Source organism: Hemicordylus capensis, chromosome 1, assembly GCF_027244095.1.
Source record: "Hemicordylus capensis ecotype Gifberg chromosome 1, rHemCap1.1.pri, whole genome shotgun sequence".
Taxonomy (NCBI): domain Eukaryota; kingdom Metazoa; phylum Chordata; class Lepidosauria; order Squamata; family Cordylidae; genus Hemicordylus; species Hemicordylus capensis.
The window spans coordinates 280,531,904-280,547,385 of record NC_069657.1 but is presented as its reverse complement, the minus strand read 5'-3'; the positions used below and the strand labels follow the sequence as shown (position 1 = coordinate 280,547,385).

At 44.3% G+C, this 15,482-nt stretch overlaps 1 long non-coding RNA gene across 1 annotated transcript; it reads left to right on the top strand.

The window, feature by feature from the left end:
• Positions 1-7,295: 7,295 nt before the first annotated feature.
• Positions 7,296-10,091, top strand: LOC128339664 (uncharacterized). The gene is made up of 2 exons (XR_008313152.1): positions 7,296-7,511; positions 8,820-10,091. It is a non-coding gene; the product is annotated as an uncharacterized LOC128339664 (long non-coding RNA).
• The last annotated feature ends 5,391 nt before the right edge of the window (positions 10,092-15,482 follow it).

Below are 15,482 nucleotides of genomic sequence, written 5' to 3'. Positions count from 1 at the left end.
TTGGCGCTCTCGGTGCTCTTTCCTTTGCATAGCCAATAGGAACCCGACGTATCACGCAGTGAAGGGGGCGTGCGAGAGTTCGGAAGGGTGGAGATAAATTCCGCCCGGGCAAAAGAAAGTGGGAGAAGCTTCAGAGTAAAGGGAGGAGTCGAGGTGACGTTAGCGGTCTGCTCTCGTCTGCTTCCTGGTCCCTTCGACGACGTTTTGGCCTTTGAGTGACGAGTAGAAGGCAAGACAAACCTCAGCCATCCTTAACGCATGCAAGGTTATTTTTAGGCTGCGCTTTGCACAGCAGCCCCGCCCCATCTACCTTCAGTGGATTCAGTTCTGTGTGCGTGTATCCACCCCCCTCCCACTTATCAACTTTGCAACAGATAAATATCAATTTTAATTTGAACCTAATAATTGTGGTTTTTAATCTGACTTTTAAAAAAAAGTTACTTCTATTACTTTCATTGTATCGTCTATCTTATTGTTGTGGGCCGCCCCGAGCAGTAGTGTACTGGAGGGGTGAGGTATATATATTTTAAATAAATAAATGCCAATATGAGCCAAATTGGATACAGTTGTAGGGACACCTTAATAGTGTAGTGTGTGATGTCCTCCACCCCAGTTCAATATGGCAGATGTATAAACGTTTGAGGTGTAAGTGGGCTTACTTGTGGACCATGTAACCAATTAGGACCAAATTTGTTACAGTTGTAGTGAGTGACACATCCAGTTCAGATGTAGCCTGGAACTGTGGGCCCAAGTGACCTGCAGTTCAGGTCCCCCATTCTCCTGTCCATATTTGGATGATGGGAAGAGCAGTCTCTGTGGTTAGTAGGGTTGTCAACATTTAATTGCCAGAATGAGGGACACAAGTTTGTGGGGGTTGGGTGGGAGGTGTATGATGTGGTAATCAAGAGCCTGAGTATCACTGATGTGTATGTAATTGAATTATATGCTATTGAATAAATGAGGGATAAATGCTGTTCCTATAAGGACCAACATTTCATCCCTGAAATGAGGGACATCCTGTGTAATGAGACAGTTGACAACCCTATTGGTTAGCAAGACAACAGAGAGGTGGGGGAGCTGGCTGTATGGGCTAGGGGTGTGCACAAAACGGGCTGGACCAGTTCGGTTTGAATCTGAATTGGATCTGGGCTAGGCCAGTTTGGTTTTGCCCTCCAACAAGCCCCACCATTTGGTATGGGATGGTGGTGGTTCACAAGTATTGTGTTGTTGGGTTTAAAAAAAAAAAGTATTTGCTCACTTCTGGGGGGCTTCTCTGAGGCCACGGGGGATCTGCAGAGGTCCCCCTGCCCGCGCCGCTGGCCTTCCTCATGCCAAAAATTGCCCTTTTGGGGAGTTCTTTGACCCTTTCCGGGCTTTTCCCCCTCACTGTGGCCATTTTGGAGGCCACCATGCATGTGCAATGGGCCTCTGCTTGGCCTGTGTCATGACACCTGCAGACCCCATTATGCAACAGTTTTAGACAAACACACACAATCAAATTTGAGAAACCAAAATAGGACTTATTCGAACCTGCTAAATAGAGCCTGGTTTCAAAATGTTGGAATATCATACCTGCCAACATGTTCCTATTTTCCCATTTACCTGAAAATGGGAAAATAGGGACATGTTGGCAGATATGGAATATATGCTAAAATATAATAAATACAGAAAGATGGCTAATGGTGGAAGAGAGGGTAAAGAAGTGGGTTTTGTGCTTTGTGGTTGTATTTCCAGTCCTTGTATTTCTTTTATTCACATGAAGAAACTTTTATGGGCTGGATTAGTCAACAACCCCCTTCTGAATTAACCCATGCTGTTAAAGGGGATGTGCCAAGAGCATATCAGGATTTCCCAGAAAGAGAGCAGGACAGGTGTCCTCTAGGGATGTGCACAGAACCGGGTGGGGTTGGCTCGAAGGGGGGTAAGACTTTAAGGGCGGGGGAGGGTGCACTTACCCCTCCCCCCACCTGCGCTAGTGTTTAGTCAAATGCCTCGGGGCGGCAGCATACCTCCCTCACGCCCCTTCTGGCTGAAGCAGGAGAAGGGGCGGCAGGGAGGTACGCTGCTGCCCCGAGGCATTTGACTAAACTCCAGCACCGGTGGGGGTAGGGGTAAGTGCACCCTCTCCCGCCCTTAAAATCCTACACCCCCCCACCAAACGTTTGAACTGGCCAGTGTTCGAATCTGTTCGGAGGCCTGTAAAAGGGCATCACCAGTGCTGGGGAAAGCAGAACACTGAACAGTGGGTATGGTTGCTTCTGTATCGTATCCAAAAAGCAGACTGACAGAGCCAATAATATAACAAAGAAAAATATATAAATATAAACTATATTGAAAATTGCATAATCATCTAAACATTAATATAAATAAATCATGTAAGGCAAATTTGCTGGCAAAACATAATACATCCAACAAAGAATTGAACAGGAGAACTGTATAGTCCATCAAATGAAAGAACTAAATGTGCAAACAGCACCCCAGTAATAATGCTGTTTCGAATATCTTTTTCGTATTCATAAGAGTTCATATATTTTCCAAAAATATCAACAAGATCTTCAGAACTTGAACGTTGTGGAATAAATCTTTCATAGGGGACCACAGGTGGTCTGGGTAGTTCCTCGCTGCTGCCACCACCATGGCCGCTCGTTCCCCTCAGGCCGCTGACAGGCCCAGGCCCGTCCCTTGCCTGCCTGCCTCCCTCTGACAATGGCCTCAGTAGCCCCAAACAGCAGCAGTGGTTGACTGGACCCTTCCTTGCTGCCAGTGCTGCTTCCCCTCAGGCTGCTGACAGGCTCAGGCCCCTCCTTCTTTCTCTCTTCCCCCTCCCTTCTTTTTCTCTTTCTCTCTCTTCCACTCTTTCTTCTCCCTCCCTCCATGTTTTTCCTCCCTCCCTCCCTTCCTGAGTCAAAAGATTTTGTTCATTTACACAGCGGCATCCTCCTCCTCCTGAAGGGGCTCTTTCCTCCCTCAGGACCTGTCTTTTTGCAGACCCCTGCCTGCTGTCCTTTTATATCCAGAACATCTTCCGACCAGTAACAGCTGCATTCCAACTGACCTTAACCATCACAGGCCCCTCCTCCTTATCTGCATAGGGAATCCCCACTGCCCAATCACCATGGTGCTTCTGCTCTCACAGGCTCCTTCTCCCTCTCTGCATATGGAATCCCCACTGCCCAATCAGGTGCTTCTGCTTGCAAACTCTGCATATGGAATCCCCACTGCCTAATCAGGTGCTTCTGCTTGCAAACTCAGCCATTCGCCTCCTTCCTACCACATCTCCACGCATGGCCTGTCTACAAGAAATAAGTATAAATCGTAATGTCAAATTCTGACAAGCTCAGATCAGTTGGAATGTTTGGGAGGAGAAAAGGGGAGGGGGAGTGAGGAGTAAACAGCTTCTTACTGCTCTGGAAACAGCTCTGAAGGGGTTGGTTGGTGAAAACCTTCCCCCCTTGCAGGGAAGGAGTGGGGGAAACCATAACCATAAGTGGGGCACCATAACCTAGATATTTGGAGAAGGGCCTCAGGAGATTATTCCAGGGTACAGGCAGGTGGATGTGAGAGCTGGTGTCCCTTCAGGTACTGTATAAAACTTTAAAGGTAAGCACTAAGGTTTTAACAGACCAGAAACCAGCAGAGCGCCTTAAACACCAGCAGGGTGTGTTCCCAACAATTCATTTTAGTTTGTAAACCAGCAGCTGCATTTTGGATTAACTGCAATTTCTGAATGATCTCCAGACAGATGATTTTGCTAGTTGAAGATGGCTTACCTGCTTTAAAAAAAAAAAAAAATCTTTTTAGAGCTTTCAGCTCTTCGACATGTTTAATGTTTAAACTTTCGCTTTAGGGGATCTAAAGTGTACTGAAGTGCCATCTGAAGTGTACTGAAGAATCACCTTCTTCCACATGACTCTGCCCATCCCATAGGATTGGTTGTTAATCTCAGAGATAGCATTTTTCTTTTTAATTACATTTATGGCTTCAAAAGCACATCATGTTCTAGCAGGCAGCGCTCTAGCAGACGGATGTACAATGCTGCATAATGCCACATCATCTCTGCCAGGCTGACTGCTTTATAGCAGGTAAAAGCTAGTTGTTCTTTCACTGAACACAAATAGTGGGCACTTCAAAATCTGGTGTTCCCAACCTTGGATCCCCAGATGTTGTTGGACTACAACTTCCATCATCCCTAGCCACATCATTGGCCACAACATCTGGGTCCAAAGGTTGGGAACCTTTGCCCTAGGGCAACAAAGAACACTGAAAATAAGCAGAAGCTGATGCTAAGATCCTCCTGTCGATTACACAGAGTTTAAACAACACTGCAACCACTCTCTCTTAGCCCCAGCCTCTCCTGGTATTTGCAGTTTTAGTGTGGTGTAGTGGTTAGAGTGCTGGACTAGGACCGGGGAGACCCGAGTTCAAATCCCCATTCAGCCATGAAACTAGTTGGGTGACTCTGGGCCAGTCACTTCTCTCTCAGCCTAACCTACTTCACAGGGTTGTTGTGAAAGAGAAACTCAAGTATGTAGTACACTGCTCTGGGCTCTTTGGAGGAAGAGCGGGATATAAAATGTAAATAATAATAATAATTAATAATAATAATAATTAATAATATAATATGTTTAAAAGCTCAATTAAAAATCTGCACATAATAAGACCTGAGTTTGACAGAGCATGAAGATTTGTTTTTGCTGCTACCTGTTCTGGAATAGTAGGGAGAACCACGTCAGTGCCCAATCATCAGAGCTATGCTATCATATCCTGCATTTCCCTCTTGTTTTCTATAAGCAGCTCAGTTCTGCTCCAGGGGAGGGGGTGAAAGAGCATTTCAAGGAACCAGAAAGTTCATTCTTCAGAGACTGTCACTTTAATAGTTATTCTTTTCTTACCATGGACACACCAGTAGATATACTGTACAGCCGCTTATTTAAAACTTTCTGTTAAGGTCTATAAACTCAGATTTTTACTGGTTTGACTTCCTGATGGAAAACGTGTGTTTTGAGGAGAGATCCATGTGCAATGCTATGGACTGGTCCTGAAGCATCATGTGTGGCAATAAGAACAGCATGGCTCTGAGCATGGACAGAAATGCACCCCTGCAATCACAGGGCTGGAATTGGGTGGTGGAAGATGGCTGGTTTTCTGGTGTCTCGGTGTTAATCTTCCTGTTTCCCACTTTAGAAAGAAACCATTGGGGAGAAGCTGTGCATTTTCTTCTGCAGAACCTTCCAGCTTCTCTCCAGTCTGGCGGCAGCTCTGATATTCACCCCTTTAACAAACTCCCTGCACCACTAGACTAAACACTGGACTCAAAGCGCTGTAACTTCTTGTGTTTTAGTCATTATACGTAAAAGAAAGTTCCATGCAGGATTTAACCTTGAAAATAGCATGCTTTAAAAGAGCACAATGTATTTTGAGATCTTATGTGCTGTTTAAGATGAAGTATATTATCTCATTGAGTGTAAGTAACATTGCTTTTAGAAAGGTGGAATAAAAACCAGAGAGAGAGAGATATCGTGCACTTGCAGAGAATTCAGCATTCATGGGAATGCTGAATGCCCACCTCCACTGATGACTGAGAGGGTGCCCCTGTTCATGCTGCTTACCCCACCCTAGATAAATCTCTGACCCCAGGAGAAAACTGGAGCTGTCCACATGAGAGGAGAAACAACAGCCCTTGGTTCTTGATTCAACATCTTCAACAGGCAGGTGTCTATCAAATGAGGAGGCACAGAGAGAGGAGTTGCTCAAGTCCTCTGACTCCCACACACAACAAATGCCACATGGCATATTCACAATCACTACTACATAGCACAAAAGGGAGCTATGTAATCTGGACAGAGAGCAAACAGCTTCCATTTTTCCCCCTCATCAGAAATTGCCCGAGGCCTCTTTTAATTGTTCCATGTGCCTGCTGTCAGAGTGCAATAGGCTTTTCATGTGCAGTAAGTACCTCAGGTAATTTTCTCCATGCCACTGCAAGCCTCTTCTTGGGGCAGTCTGTGTGGGTGGCATAAGGGGAACAATCTGAGCTACATGGTGAGCCACTGAACACCAATAGGTCACTATTTAGAGCCATTTATAGTGGCCTGCATGTGGTGGCCATAATCATGTGTGAACTTTAACAAGCTCTGAGAGTTAGGGAGGAGACATAACTCAGCACATGCTTTGCATGCACAAGGGCCAGACTCAATCCTCAGCGCTTTCAGCTAAATATCTCAGATAGCAGGGCTGGGAAATTGTTCATTTGTTACATTTATACATTGCCCAATTTTAATTAATAGCTCTGGGAAGTTTACAACTAATAAAATTATTTATTCTCATAAACACGGTAGTACAAAAATTCAGGGAAGGATTTTAAGACAGTAAGTATAAAAAGTCCAAAGGCCAGGGACCATATAGTATTATAGTGTGTGTGTGTGTGTGTGTGTGTGTGAGAGAGAGAGAGAGAGAGAGAGAGAGAGAGAGAGAGAAATTGAGTGTCTTGTGTTTTTAGTGATTGTCTATTATTTATTTATACAGCACCATTAGTCTTAATTTATTCCTGACTTAGTGCTACTAGAGCCACCCATCTTAGTGCATTAATAGCATTTTTGTTAATATATTATTAGCATATTATGTCAGGGTCAGTGTTTTCTAGTGTCTCTCCCCTTGACTCTGAAAGACATTCAAAAATGTAAGTAAGATTCCTTAGCTGTTTCTTCCATCTGGTTCTCTCATTCATCAAGATATCAGGACTGTCTTAGGAAGGCTTCCCAACAATCCCAAGCCAGGACAGGGTTCTCTGAGAAGTGTTACTGAACACTCCAGGTGATCTGTCTGATGCCCCTCAGCTTCACCCCTTTTCTTCTTGGACCTTATCAGCATTCCCTCAGGGAGGATATGATAGTATTATCAGGGGCTTCTCTTTCACGCTCCCCATTGTCTTGGGGGGTGGGCAGTTTCAGTGCCACCCATGTTTGGTTTCCCCTGGAAGAAAGAGCCCTTGCAACTTAGTGGGGCTATTCTCACGACCAACAAAAATCAGGCTAGCAGAGGCTAGCCCGATTTTTGTTGGTCGTCAGAACCAGCTGGGCCCCCGCACCCCCCGCCGTCTCCGTCTCGGAGCCGGCCATTGTGTGGGTGGCCGATCCGGCCGCCCAGGGGTCCCTGCCCGCTCGTGAGCGGGGAGAGCAGGCTTAGCCCGCTCTTCCCACTCACCAGACAAAACCAGGCCTCACTGATCGTGAGACCTGGTCCAGTATGTTTCTGTAATGTTTGCTTTACTTACAGATATCTAGGGAGAACAAGAATGGAGGCAACAAGATCCTCTATTAAGGATAGAAGATCTGTACTCCTCAGAAGATCCTGCAATGGGTATCTGGGGGGGGCACCCCCAATCCCTTTGGCTACACACTGCAACTTTACTGCTTTCTCTCTTCCACCCAGGGGCAACTCTAGAACAACCAGTTGCAGGGAGCAAAGGGGTGGAAAGCAAGGATTTTGCTATATATTAAATACTTATAGAGGTAAGTTAATTAATGTTGTTAGTTTATTTACCTTATTAATGAAGCTTTCTTGACATTTTTGAACTTATTTAGAAAATGGTCCAGATTCCTCTTAGGAAAATACTAGGGTTGTTGTTGTTGTTGTTGTTTGTTTTGCTAGACCTTCTAGTTTGCTTTCCAGGCTGGTTTTCTCTTTCTGTCCAAGACCATGTAGCAGGAAAGACTGGGGTATGGAAAGAGGGCAGCACCAGGCCAGCTGAAATCTGAGATGACCCTACACGCTCCTGAACAAATGATCTCACCAAGTCCAGTTCCTGGCTTGAAATGAAGTGAAGGATTGGCCTGGCTCTTGGGAGGCTGGAGAAGTCTCTGACCTATTTGGCTGCACTAACGTCTGCTGCTTGTCCTGGAGTAGAGGACTGAGTGAATGAGGCTTCTTTAAACAATGGAGGCCTTTTTGTTAAATCAAAAAGGGGGGCAATGATGTGCTATGACTTTATTGTCTGATATTGTGCTGTAAAGTTCTGGTCTGGTGGGTGGGGAGCAGGAAGTATGTTGGGGCTTAGGGTCCGGGAGGTACTCCTTCCTGGCTGAAGGATGGGGCCAGACTGATCTTCTCCTTGTCCCAGTGTTCCTGGGAGGTGTCATAGACAAGTGTCACTTGGAGAGAGGGAAACGGGCGATAGAACTGGGAGGTATTTGCACTTGGCTGTAATGGCTCTCTTGAGGGTAGGTTGGCTAGCTCCCAAACTACAGTATCTCCTCTTTACAACAGCACACCCCGAATAGCTACACTGTGGGGAGTTTTGAGATTAGACACACTAACACAGACCAGCAGTTACAGAAGTGCTTTATTTTACCAAAGCAGTAAGGGCCTCCAATCCTTAAGAGCCCACCATGGTCAGCCCTCTACAGTTTCATTCACTTGATGGTACAACTGCTCATCTGGACTCCCGGAGGCTAAAGGGGATGGTGTTGTCTTTAAAAGTCTGTATGGGGAAAACATCCTTTAAGTAAGGTGAGCAGCCTTCCCTTAATTGTTCTTTGTTACTCAAAGGTTTGAAGAAGTTGGCCTGTAGAATCTCTTCATAGTTCCAGAGTTTGATCACTCTAGCTGGGTGATGGGTGGCTTCCCAATGTTTCACAGGAATGTTACTTCTGGAGCAGTATTGCCATTTCTTGCAGGTAGGGTGGAAGTCTCATTTCCATGGACAGATGGACAATTTGCTTCTTCTCCTCCCATCATTTGGTGCCCCAGATAGTGTTGCCCATTTTGCTGACATAAACCTCCATGTGAACACTCATCGCCCATCCTCTGCTTTGTCACAGAGTCGAAAGTTGCAACAGAGAAAGGTGGCAAGCAGTAAATATTTGGAGAGTTGGACCTACTGCTGTGAAATTCAAGCCTCTGTCTTCTCTGCTCCTGTATGCCACTGCTTTGGACAAAGGGAAGTAGATGATGCCCCAGAGGAATTTAAACAAGGCCCTGTCCACATGTACTAGAACCGCTGTTGGTACCGGATAAATACTGGCCAGAAAGTCTGCTCAAGCGACGCAGTAGGTCAAGTAAAACATGACTTTTTTGTACACGGTAAGACCTCAGCTTTTCCATGTCTGTAGGCACTTCAAGGACAAGTTCTTATCTTCCCACTCCAGCCACACATTTCTCCTGCTCTCAGGGATACTAGTCTATTCCTATTCAGATCTCAGTCAAGCTTTGTGATGTGGGAGCAGGGAGATTTTTCTGTGTTTTTACTTCCTATTCTTGACAACAGGGTCTTGTTTTGCTGCCACCTTATATGCTCTCTTCATAATAATGAACTCTCTTTATTGAGGTCTTCAGTTTTGTAACGCACTGATGTAGGCATGAGGGTACAGACCTCACAGACCTCCTTGGTTATTTCACAAAACAAAGATGTATTCATTTACAGTTGCTGAGGTTTGCTTGTTTCTCTACTTAATAAGTTGGGTAGTTCTCTTGCTTGATTACAAAATGGTTTATTTTGCAGAACAGTGCACTACACTTTACGAGCCATCTAATGGCGTAGTGGGGAAATGGCTTGACTACCAAGCCAGAGGTTGCTGGTTTGAATCACCGCTGGTATGTTTCCCAGACTATGGGAAACACCTGTATCAGGCAGCAGTGATATAGGAAGATGCTGAAAGGCATCCGCTCATACTGCACGGGAGATGACAATGGCAAACCCTTCCTGTATTCTACCAAAGATACCCACAGGGCTCTGTGATTGCCAGGAGTCAACTCCGACTCACTTTATACTACACTTTCATTCACTTCTGGCTAAAACACTTCTATGGGTCTGGTTTTTACCACTCTTTCTTCCCAGAGCTCATATATTAGAGTTACAACTATAAACAGAAAAGAGGTCTGTGTGTGACACCAAGATTCACAAATACAGTAGAAAACCCCAGTCTTAAGTTATTCAAGATACAAAAATATTGTCCTTAGAAAGAAGGTCAAAACACTCTGGGGTGGGTAACAGATCATTGATTTAGTAATACTGTAATGAAGTCTATGTGCCCTGCTTTTCAGAGATTATTATTTCCATATTAAGTAAATAATAAACTTGTTCTAATTTGTTTTATACCTTGTTCTTTGTCTCCTTATATGCACTGAACATATACCCATCCTGCGCTCCTGAGGCTATGTGACCAAGAAGTTATTTACTGAGAGCAGTGTAATAAACAATCATACGGTAGCAGCGAAAGAAAGTATTAACCTATTAAATTCCATGAACGTGGTGACACAATTTAAATAAAATTATATAAAACAAACCACATCCCTGGACTTGGGAGGTATCAGGGTGGGTTCCACAGACACAAAGACACACACAGAGCCATCCATTGCCAGCTGTATAGCTAAGTATATGCAACAGAAATATTGTGACTGGTTTTGCCAACTGCAACCCCAGTATCTGCAGTTGACGAGGTATTTTAGTGTTGGGGGCTGTTAGTGATTTTAGGAGGTTCAGAGGTTCACTCTGCTCATTCCTCTTGGTGATCTTTTCGGACCCTTGCCAATTTAAAGTGCATTTGAATGGTGTGTGGGTTTTTTTTGGGGGGGGGTGTTAAATTTTTTTCCATAGGTTCAATCTGCTCATTCCTCTTGGTGATATTAAGGGATTTCTGGTTATTTTTCCTGATATTTTGGGGGATTTCCCATTTTATTTTTCAGCATTTTTGCGTTTGTGGTTAGAGTGCTGGACTAGGACCAGGGAGACCCGAGTTCAAATCCCCATTCAGCCATTAAAAAAAACAAAAACAACTAGCTGGGTGACTCTGGGCCAGTCACTTCTCTCTCAGCCTAACCTACTTCACAGGGTTGTTGTGAAAGAGAAACTCAAGTATGTAGCACACTGCTCTGGGCTCCTTGGAGGAAGAGCAGGATATAAATGTAATAATAATAATAATAATAATAATAATTAATAATAATAAATTAATAATAGACAACCACGAATTTGCCAGCTGCAGGGTTTTGCTGGAATGGAACCCTCATGATTGGCAAGGGATGAGTGTGTGTGTTTATAATATTTATTTGCATCCAAATAGGGAAGCACAGACTCCGTTTTTGGGGGGTGAAGTCTCTTATGGTCTCTCTTCTGCATGAAGGCCCTTCAAGGGTTGAAGAAAATATGTTTTGAATTTCTATACAGGTGAAACTCGGAAAATTAGAAGATCGTGCAAAAGTCCATTAATTTCAGTAATGCAAATTAAAAGGTGAAACTGATATATGAGACAGATGCATTACATGCAAAGCGAGATAAGTCAAGCCTTAATTTGTTATAATTGTGATGCTCATGGCGTACAGATCATGAAAACCCCAAATCCACAATCTCAGAAAATTAGAATATTACATGGAACCAATAAGACAAGGATTGAAGAATAGAACAATATCGGACCTCTGAAAAGTATACAGTGTACTGTGCTTGATTGGCCAGCAAACTTGCCTGACCTGACCCCATAGAGAATCTATTGGGCATTGCCAAGAGAAGGATGAGAGACATGAGACCAAACAATGCAGAATTGCTGAAGGCCGCTAATGAAGCATCCTGGTCTTCCATAATACCTTATCAGTGCCACAGGCTGATAGCATCCACGCCACACCGCATTGAGGCAGTAATTGCTGCAAAAGGGGCCCAAACCAAGTATTGAATACATATGCATGCTTATACTTTTCAGAGGTCCGATATTGTTCTATTCTTCAATCCTTGTCTTCTTGGTTCCATATAATATTCTAATTTTCTGGGATTGTGGATTTGGGGTTCTCATGAGCTGTACGCCATGATCATCACAATTATAACAAATTAAGGCTTGACTTATCTCGCTTTGCATGTAATGTGTCTGTCTCATATATCAGTTTCACCTTTTAATTTGCATTACTGAAATTAATGGACTTTTGCACGATCTTCTAATTTTCCGAGTTTCACCTGTAAATTAAGAAAAAAGATGGCCCTGTAACATCAATCTTGTCTGTGCTCAAATCAGTTGGAATGTTTGTGATGAGAAAAGGGGAGGGGAAAGGGAGTGAGAGTGGGCAGAGAAATGGTGTGTGTGTGTGGGGGGGAGTAAACAGCCTTTGCCTTTGTTGCCCTGGAAACAGCTGTGAAGGGCTTCTGAAGGGGTTGGCTGGTGAAATCCTCCCCCCCCCCCGCCTCGAGAAGGAGAAATGTCTTGAAAGAATAACCATTTCATTTGAATGGTTTAATTTGTGTCTCTGAGGTAAATAGAACAGCCCTGCCTTGCTGCCCTGCTTGCAACTGCTGGCCCCACTCTTGCTGCTGACTCTGTGCCACAGCAATGGGGCAAGCAGGCAGGTGAGAGAGCAAGGAAGTGGCAGGAGAGGCAGTAGCATATGGCACCAATATCGAGGGTGTTTGCGAGGGGGCTTTGCTACAAAAATAAAAGTGTAAAATATTTTTGCAGTGGGGAAAATTTGATGAGGGGCCAATATTCATTTATTGAAGACAGCCCCCCTCTGACATTGTTACACCACTGTGGCACCCTCCAATTTAAAAAGCGAGGATATTCGTTTAAAACAAAACAAAACCACCTTTGGTTTATGGTGGGTATGGCAGCTCCAACTGAGTTCCAAAAAAAGAGAGGAAATTTGACAGCCCAGGATATTCATGTCATGAGGGCATAATATCTGATGTCCAGTCTGAGATAATTGTACTGGCCTACAAAATTTGGAAACACAATTTGGTTAGGTCCTCCATGCGCCAGTCCACTACCTGCATATAACTCGGTCCCCATCCAACATGGAGCCACACACACACACTTACAGAAGCATGATAATTTTTATACTTGAAGCATTGCTTGTTTCCCCCACTCCCGGAACTTTGCATAACAGCACTCACCATATGCTCAGAGATTCATTCTTCTTAAAGATTCCTGTAACACTAGCCCTCAACTTTTGCTGTTGCCACCAGCCTACGCAGATCATGGACTGGAGTCGGCGGCAGCAGCAGCAAGAGCTGAGTCGGCAATGGCGAGCAGGATGGCAAGATGGGGCTGTTCTCCTATTTACCTCAGAGACATGCATTGAAGTTCTCAGTGTCTCAATGAATACCTCAATGAATGTTGTGTGCCAATGTCTCTTGGGTATTGAACTGGAGATGTGTAGGTAGGCATAGTTATTCTAGGCCAGAACTGCACACCGTTGGCCCTCCTGCAGATGTTGGACTACATCTTGTCCCATCATTCCTACGTCGTCATCATCTTGACTATTGGCCGCTGTGGGGTGATGGTAGCTATAGTCCAACAACAGCTAGGCGGAGAGGGGGAGCAAAGTTGTGTGTCTCTGTTCTAGGTCAATGAGTTCAGAGCACAAATCAGGAATCTTGTGTTTTGTGGAAAACTAGGCAGAACTTTCATGTACAGTAGACACATATAATTGAATATCAGGTGCTAGAAACAAACAGCATATTTTGGCTCTCAGCTTCAGGGTGCTGGACCCTTGGTCTGTATGAGCTGAGCTTGTATATTCCTGTGTTGCTGTTCTTCTTACTTGTAAACTGCCAGACATCATGACGATGCATGCGTGTGTTAAAGGTTTTTTAAGCATTAAAAATCAAGGGGTGGATTGATTGCCTTGAATGTCCATATATTTAATGTCACCATCATGTGCTCCCACCATATTAATTTTGAGAATTTTCTGCAAATCCCTTCGGGAGTTGGGGATTCAATTCCAGCTTTTTGTGTGTAACTTTCTGCCATGAAACAAAGTAGTTATGACAGTTCTAAACAGTTTTTAAAACAACAACAAAAAAGCATTAAAAATCAACAGGTGGAGTGATCCACACATTTAATGCTAGTCTCACATAGGAACACCATGTGAATTTCAGAGCTTTCCACCCATCTATGAGGGAGTTAATATTTTTTAGTTTCCCATTTATCCCTATGGGGAAATTATTTGATTGGGCCCAAGTACAATTCTTGCACACAGGCCCATTTATAGCATGTTACATCACCAACAAACAGGTTGTTCAGATGGCTGATTTCCTTCATGCACTATTTTTCAGTGCCATCCATGATGAAAGTCGTGTCTTTTGAGACCACATTAAAAGTAGTTTGACTTACATCACTGATTTCCCACAAATGTCCAGCAGATGGCACTGCATAATAGCATATGGAAGAAGTCAGCAATCTGAATGGCTTGTTTACAATTGCTAATACATAACATGAAAGGCAGCTGCATAACTGGACAGAGAGTAAATAAACAAAACCAATTTCTGTTTTAAAATGGCGTGTCCCGTTGTCTTGAAATGCCCTTCAGATGGCCACCATTTTATGTAAACATGACCTTCCCTCTAATGCAAATCATCTTTGGTAAGTCACAAAATGATAACAAGCTGAGATTATGAAGTGTAAGACATAGGGCGAGTTTCGGACAACACTTCTTTGACCGGCCCAACAACACATAAGTATGACATCTCACCTGGAAGTTTTGAGACATTTATAGCAGCTGCCATCATTTGAGGCAAATTTTGGCTCTCACCCTGAGCCCTCAAGCATTTTAGGGTGCTGCCTTGACACCACAATCCTTCTGTCCTCACGTGGGAACTGACAGAGAACAATGTCACTCCAGACCAACAACAACAGAGGATTTATTCTTGTTTGAGAAAATATACTGCAATTCTCTCCTTACACGGGGCTACCAAAAAAGCACGTCTTTCCAATAACAGTCACACTCTGACTTAGTCTGATCTTAGCTGACATGGACCCTCTTTCTCATTAGCATTCTCATCCCTGCTGCCCAATCACAACCGTGCTTTCTCTGCGTCTATTACTTTCAATACAAAACCTCCAATATAAATTGAGTTTAAACCATATCACAAACATAAATATAGACAAATAAACAGCACCCCCTCCCCCCGAATACTTCTCTGACTGGCCCAACAACACATGAAAAGGGTAAGTGTGCACTGTGAGTGTTCATTTATTTTTCCCTCATCCGAGTTTGTTGGGGTGCCTTTCCCTAAGTGTGTGTGTGTGTGTGTGTGTGTGTGTGTGTGTGTGTGTGTGTGAGAGAGAGAGAGAGAGAGAGAGAGAGAGAGGTAGAGGTAGGTGAGGTGCCAAATGTTGCCTTGCCTCACACCCCTGGTGAGGGCCTTCCCCCTTTCAACACTGACTCTTGCAAAATTGAAATTGGCATGGTTGGAGCAGGGAAGATTGTCAGCAGACTACTTTTGCTCCTTGCAAGCTTTGCAAGGGGTGGGGGGGGGGGAAGGCAGGCTTCTCTTTTCCCACACTCCTTCTTAAGTTTGCAAGGGTCAGATCAGATCAGATCAGTCCCAAAGAATTGCTTCAGTGGTGGCTGCGGAGGGCATCTTGCCACTCTGCTGGCGCCCCAGTAATTCACTGCCTGAAGCAACCACCTCACCTTGCCTCCTGAAAGAGCTGCCCATGAAACAAGGGAAAGGTGTCTCGCAAGTGGCTGAGCAGGTAAATTCACCTTCCATACCTACCACTTCC